At 42.9% G+C, this 7,500-nt stretch overlaps 1 pseudogene; it reads right to left on the reverse strand.

Annotated features, from left to right (window-relative positions):
* The window catches only part of LOC127631649 (fibroblast growth factor 12-like), a 19,557-nt pseudogene extending 15,680 nt beyond the window's left edge, over window positions 1-3,877 (reverse strand).
* Window positions 3,878-7,500: the final 3,623 nt, after the last annotated feature.

The following is a 7,500-nucleotide window of genomic DNA, read 5'->3' on the forward strand; positions in this document are numbered from 1 at the left end:
GTGTGTGTGAGTGTGTGTGTGTGTGTGTGTGTTTTTGTGTGTGAGTGTGTGTGAGTGCATGCGTGAGTGTGTGTGTGTGTGTGTGCATGTGTGAGTGCGTGCGAGTGTGTGTGAGTGTGTGTGTGTGTGTGTGTGTTTTTGTGTGTGAGCGTGTGTGAGTGCGTGCGAGTGTGTGTGTGTGTGAGTGCATGCGTGAGTGTGTGTGTGTGTGTGCATGTGTGAGTGCGTGCGAGTGTGTGTGAGTGTGTGTGTGTGTGTGTGTGTTTTTGTGTGTGAGCGTGTGTGAGTGCGTGCGAGTGTGTGTGTGTGTGAGTGCATGCGTTAGTGTGTGTGCGAGTGTGTGTGCGTCCACATATGTGCTCATCTAACAGATTTAGATGCTCCTGAACACTTCATATTTCTGTATGTTGTAGTGTAATCCATGCATTTCCAATGGACGGTCATTTTTGACTGGAACACAACAAGTGTAACAAAGAGAAATAAAACCCAAAAAATGTCACGAAAATTGCCCAATTTCTATATTGTGTTTTCAGATACCATATGTGAACAAAGTCAAGGAATTTTGTTCAAATTGGATTAAGTAAAAATCGTATAATTTATTTAATATTTTTGAAATGGCCAGAACACGACATAAGGGTGAAACACGAGGAAGACTGTCAAGAACATGTCTGGGTCATATTTCACTCCAAAATAAAAACAAAGAAAATGAAGCCTATTTATGGGCTCATTAAGAGTCATAACATTATTTTGTTGACAAAGAAGCACATTTCCCTCCAAAATCACATTACTGTAATGGGACAAAGTAATGGATTTCAGAGAAACTCACTGTAGTCGCTGTTTTCATCTTTGCTCCCATTGACGGCTCCATCCGGCTGCATCTGCAGGAAGAAGCCCTGCTCGCTGAGGAGCCTGGTCACTATCCCCTTTAACTGAGGCTCTGAAACACACAATGCAAACACATAACTGAAAAGCCCGGCCACTATTCCCTTAAACCACACGGACGCAAATGCAAAGTTTTAAAGTGATGTCATAGAGCATGCATAACTGTACCCAGTGATGTCACAGTGCTGTTCAGAACTCAAAAAGCCACCTGTCTTGAGCCAAACTTCCTCGTGTTACCGAAACTGCAAGTGCTAAACAATTAAAATGTGTTAATTGTTTTAGTACCTTGCTAATTACTTTAGTAAACCGACAGCCTGTCTGTCTGAATCTGGCATCCCTGCTGCTGTCTCACTCCCAGCAGGACTTCAGTGTGTCTTGGAGCAATATTCAGTATTACAAAAGGTCACACGCTATAATGAAAACACTAAACCTTGAAGTAAACACACAGACTTTCAAGTGGTTTTAAAAAACATGCTCCTGAAATTAGCAGCATTGGAAAATACGAAGTGGTCACAAAGTACACAGACGTCAAACTCACCAAATCAACCGTGAAATCAAATGAACAGTTTGCCAAAGCTTTAATATCAGGACACAAATACATCATCTCTGTTTCTCTGGGACACGCACACACTGACCAGTAATACTGACACTTTATAATAACTAATAACTTCAACACTTTTATATATATTCTAAATTATCTTTTTTTAAATGTATCTACAGTATTTATTGTTATGTATAGATTTGGCAGCTAATGTGACACAGTTTCCCTCATCCATCCATCCATCCATCCATCTATCCATCCATCCATCTATCCATCTATCTGTCTGTCTATCAATCTATCTATCTGTCTATCTATCTATCCATCTATCTGTCAGATCCAGTCTGTCTATCTATCTATCTATCTGTCTATCTATCTATCTATTTATCTGTCTGTCTGTCTGTCTGTCTATCATCCATCTATCCCCCCATCCGTCCGTCCGTCTATCTATCTGTCTGTCTGTCTATCCATCTATCTGTTCGTCCGTCTGTCTATCTATTTATCTATCCCTCCATCCATCCGTCTGTACGTCTTTCTATCTATCTATCTGTCTATCTATCTATCCCTCCATCTGTCTGTCTGTCTGTCGATCTATCTGTCTATCTATCTTTCTATCTGTCCGTCTATCTATCTATCTATCTACCTATCTGTCTGTCTATCTATCTATCCCTCCATCCATCCATCCATCCGTCTGTCTGTCTATCTATCTATCTATCTGTCTGTCTATCTATCTATCTATCTGTCTGTCTATCTATCTATCTATCCCTCCATCCATCCATCCGTCCCTCCGTCCGTCTATCTATCTGTCTGTCTGTCTATCCATCTATCTGTCCATCCGTCTGTCTGTCTATTTATCTATCCCTCCCTCCATCCATCCGTCCGTCCGTCTTTCTATCCATCCATCCGTCTGTCCGTCCGTACGTCCGTCCGTCTTTCTATCTATCTGTCTGTCTATCTATCTGTCTGTCTATCTATCTGTCTGTCTATCTATCTATCCCTCCATCTGTCTGTCTGTCTGTCTATCTATCTGTCTATCTATCTTTCTATCTATCTTTCTATCTGTCCGTCTATCTATCTGTCTGTCTATCTATCTACCTATCTGTCTGTCTATCTATCTATCCCTCCATCCATCCATCCCTCCGTCCGTCCGTCCGTCCGTCCGTCTGTCTGTTTATCTATCTATCTATCCCTCCATCCATCCGTCTATCTATCTGTCCGTCCGTCTGTCTGTCTATTTATCTATCCCTCCCTCCATCCATCCGTCCGTCCGTCTTTCTATCCATCCATCCATCCGTCTGTCCGTCCGTCCGTCTTTCTATCTATCTGTCTGTCTATCTATCTATCTATCTGTCTGTCTGTCTGTCTGTCTGTCTATCTATCTATCCCTCCATCCGTCTGTCTGTCTATCTATCTATCCGTCTATCTATCCCTCCATCCATCCATCCGTCTGTCTGTCTATCTGTTTATCTGTCTGTTTGTCTGTCTGTCTGTCTATCTATCTATCCATCCATCCATCCATCCCTGCATCCGTCCGTCCGTCCGTCCGTCCGTCTGTCTGTTTATCTATCTATCTATCCCTCCATCCGTCTGTCTGTCTATCTATCCGTCTATCTATCCCTCCATCCATCCATCCGTCTGTCTGTCTATCTGTTTATCTGTCTGTTTGTCTGTCTGTCTGTCTATCTATCTATCCATCCATCCATCCATCTGTATGTCGGTGTGTGTGTGTGGTACTAATGTGCTGAGCAATACAATGTTTGTTAAGGACTTGTTAATGTATGAGTGCCAAATAAAATATTAGGCTACTATATGAGATATATGAAATTAAATGTATCATCAAATGAATCTATAAATGAATCAAAACACTTGGGCGTGATGGAAATTTAAACTTCATATATATGTCATTCTCAAGGTCTTACTGTTGATCTTCACCGTCTCGCGAGGAGCGCGTGTTTATGTCGAGCTCCGCGCGCACAGGTGTGTGAATGAGGTGTGAATGAGGTGTGAATGAACTGACCTGGTTTCCGCCTCACGGGTCGCTTTTTCCCGCTGCAGAATCGCACTTTACCGAAGAGCCCGAGCAGGTGTCGGTCGCACAGGGAACCTCGACCGGAGGGCTCTTTGCGGGGCTCGAGCGCCGTTTACCTGACGCCGCGCGCTCGTTATTAGACTCGCGCGCCTGCCGTTTCTGCCTGATGAGCGAGCTGGCAATCGCCGCTGCCATCTCACGGGAAAGGGAGAGCCGGTGCTGCAATGATTATGGACCGGGAAACGGTGTGGATTCACGTGAGGCGACGGTTCAGACATCCGACGCGCGCTTCTCTCGTGCAGTCATGCACCGCAGCATTGACACCGAGATAGACCCAACCACGAAAAGCACTTTAAGAGTTACATAACCGCACATTTAGAGCACATACCAATGCATAAACCGTCCAAAAACGAGACCAAACAGGGTCCGTCCCATTAAGCGGTCAGTTGTTCATGACATTTAGAGGTTCTGTGAGAGATTCAACATTCAGAGGTCCAAAATGTGCATATGAAATGAATGCATGCAGCTGTTCAGTCCTTAATTTCTCATCACAGACATGATTGCTTCAGTAAAGAGCCAGTAACCCATCCATGAGTTCTGGTTTATCAACACGTTTGAAATGCATGAAGGTTCTGCCCTTCTTCCATCTCTGTCCAGAGTCTGGTACAGCATATATCCCAGATCCAGTACAAGGAAAAAATTCTCAGAGGTTTCTGGAATCACAGCAAATCCAATATGTCTGAGAAAAAGGAGATTTTCAACAGAGTCTGAACTCTGAATGGTTCTGAAGATGTGACTTGCGTGATTCCAGCAGTTTAGATGGAGATCTCGGAATGATGCTGAGAGAGAGAGAGAGAGAGAGAGAGAGAGACGGGATGGTGGGGAGTGAGAGGGGATGTGTGAGTGTGTGTGTGTGTGTGTGTGTGTGTGTGTGTGTGTGTGTGTGTGTGGTCGGAGAGAAAGAGAGCGACTCCATTGGGAATAGAGAGGGGAGGTCAAATAAACAACTTTCCCAAAAAATTACACGCAGTCACGCCGGGAGCACACTAGCACCCTAAACCACTATATATATATATATATATATATATGACTACCACACCTGGAGTCACGAGTTAGAATTCAGGGTGTGCTGAGTGACTCCAGCCAGGTCTCCTAAGCAACCAAATTGGCCCGGTTGCTAGGGAGGGTATAGTCACATGGGGTAACCTCATTGTGGTCGCTATAATGTGGTTCTCGCTCTCGGTGGGGCGCGTGGCGAGTTGTGCGTAGATGCCGCGGAGAATAGCGTGAAGCCTCCACATGCGCTACGTCTCCGCGGTAACACGCTCAACAAGCCACGTGATAAGATTCGCGGATTGGTGGTTTCAGACGCGGGGGCAACTGAGATTCATTCTCTGAGAGTCACTACGCCACCACGAGGACTTAAAGCACATTGGGAATTGGGAATTCCAAATATGGGAGAAAAAAATATTAAGAGAAAAATTACTATTACAATTTGCTACTTTAAAGAGTTCTCGTCATAAAATCCTCCATGTGCAGCAATGACAGCTTTGCAGATCCTTGTTATTCCAGCGGTCAGTTTGTCCAGATACTCAGGTGACCTTTCACCCCACACTTCCTGTAGCACTTGCCATAGATGTGACTGTCTTGTCGGGCACTTCTCACGCATCTTACAGTCTGGCTGATCCCACAAAAGCTCAATGGGGTTCAGATCCGTAACACTCTTTTCCAGTTATCTGTTGTCCAATGTCTGTGTTTCTTTGCCCACTCGAAACTTTTCTTTTTGTTTTTCTGTTTCAAAAGTGGCTTTTTCTTTGCAATTCTTCCCATAAGTCCTCCTGAGTCTCCTCTTTACTGCTGTACATGAAACTGGTGTTGAGCGGGTAGAATTCAATGAAGCTGTCAGCGGAGGACACGTGAGGCGTCTATTTCTCAAACTAGAGACTCTGATGTACTTATTCTCTTGTTTAGTTGTACATCTGGTCTTCCACATCTCTTTCTGTCCTTGTTAGAGTCAGTTGTCCTTTTGTCTTTGAAGACTGTAGTTACACCTTTGTATGAAATCTTACGTTTTTGGCAATTTCCAGCATTGTATCGCCTTCATTCCTCAAAACAATGTTTGACTGACGAGTTTTTAGAGAAATCTGTTTCTTTTTTGCCAGTTTTGACCTAATATTGACCTTAAGACATGCCAGTCTATTGCATACTGTGCAACTCAAAAACAAACATAAAGACAACGTTAAGCTTCATTTAATGAACCAAACATCTTTCAACTGTGTTTGATATAATGGCGAGTGATTTTTAAATGATCGATTTAGCATGAATACTCAAGGATAAGGTGTTGCAGTGATGCTGCTGTCTAGATTTGATCAAAAATGACGTTTTTCAAATAGAGATGGTGCTGTTTTATACACCAGTAATGTTCCTGACTATTGTGATCAGTTGAATGCCACTTTGGTGAATTAATTTCCATAATTAATACATTTCCTAATTAATAAATTAGTACCAATTTCCTTCCGAAACAGCAAAATCTGTACATTATTCCAAACTTTTGGCCACCTCTGTATGTGTATACACACACACACACACACACACACACACACACACACAAACAAAACACAAACGCGCGCGCACACACACACTCACACACACACTCACACACACACACACTCGCTCACACACACACACACACACACACACAAACAAAACACAAACACAAGCACACACACACTCACACACTCAAACCCACTCACACACACTCACACACACACACACACACACAAACAAACACTCACACACAAACACACCCACTCACACACTCACACAAACACACACACTCACACAAACACACACTCACACACTCACACACACTCTCACACACACACACACACACACACACACACACACACACACACACACACACACACGTTGTGTTTCCATGTTTTATGGGGACTTTCCATAGACATAATGGTTTTATACTGTACAAACTTTATATTCTATCCCTAAACCTAACCCTCACAGAAAACTTTCTGCATTTTTACATTTTCAAAAACATAATTTAGTATGATTTATAAGCTGTTTTCCTCATGGGGACCGACAAAATGTCCCCACAAGGTCAAACATTTCGGTTTTACTATCCTTATGGGGACATTTGGTACCCACAAAGTGATAAATACACACACACACTCACTCACTCACTCACACACACACACTCACACACACACACACACACTCACACACACTCACACAAACACACTAACACACACACTCTCACACACACACACTCACTCACACTAACACACACACTCACACAAACACACTCACACAAACACACACACTCTCACACTAACACACACACACACATAAACACACACACACAAACACACACTCTCACACACACTCACACACACACACTAACACACACACACACACACCCGTGATATATGATCACATAAAATGAGTTGAGTTTGATTTAGTTTTAAGCATAAGAAGTAAACAATTCTAAATATTGAGATTTTGTATTAATGATTTGAAATTATTACACATAAAAAGATGAGACACATGTTTCATGTAGTTAGAAAAAATGCCCCAGAAAACCAAACCCAGGGGGCAAATATTGTAAAAGTTAACTTCTGACTCGATAAATCAGATATTTGTTTCTCATCTAAACAAAGACTAAAACATTCCCTCATTCCCTCTCTCTCTCGTTCTTGCAAGCCGGCAGCGTCTCGTGGCAAATGAGACGCTTATTTAAACATGTTTTGGTGCACAAAGACCATTTCTTAAATGCAAACAATTAATTAAAACGCTAAACGTTGCAAATTAGCGACATTAATGACTCAATATCATTCTTTCGCGGTTTAATTAGAGCATTTCAGATGCATTTAGATAATTGCCGTTCCGTCTGGTTTGGCTTCATGTGATTGGTTTTATGATGATTAGCGTTCTGTTGAGTAGGTGATAGAGAGGCTCACTAGCCCCTGACGGATGCCCCCGTGGGTTTGGTCGCTGACGATGGAGCAGCTGTCGCTGGAGCTGACTCAGGTACGGA

Source organism: Xyrauchen texanus, chromosome 38 (genome assembly GCF_025860055.1).
Source record: "Xyrauchen texanus isolate HMW12.3.18 chromosome 38, RBS_HiC_50CHRs, whole genome shotgun sequence".
NCBI lineage: Eukaryota > Metazoa > Chordata > Actinopteri > Cypriniformes > Catostomidae > Xyrauchen > Xyrauchen texanus.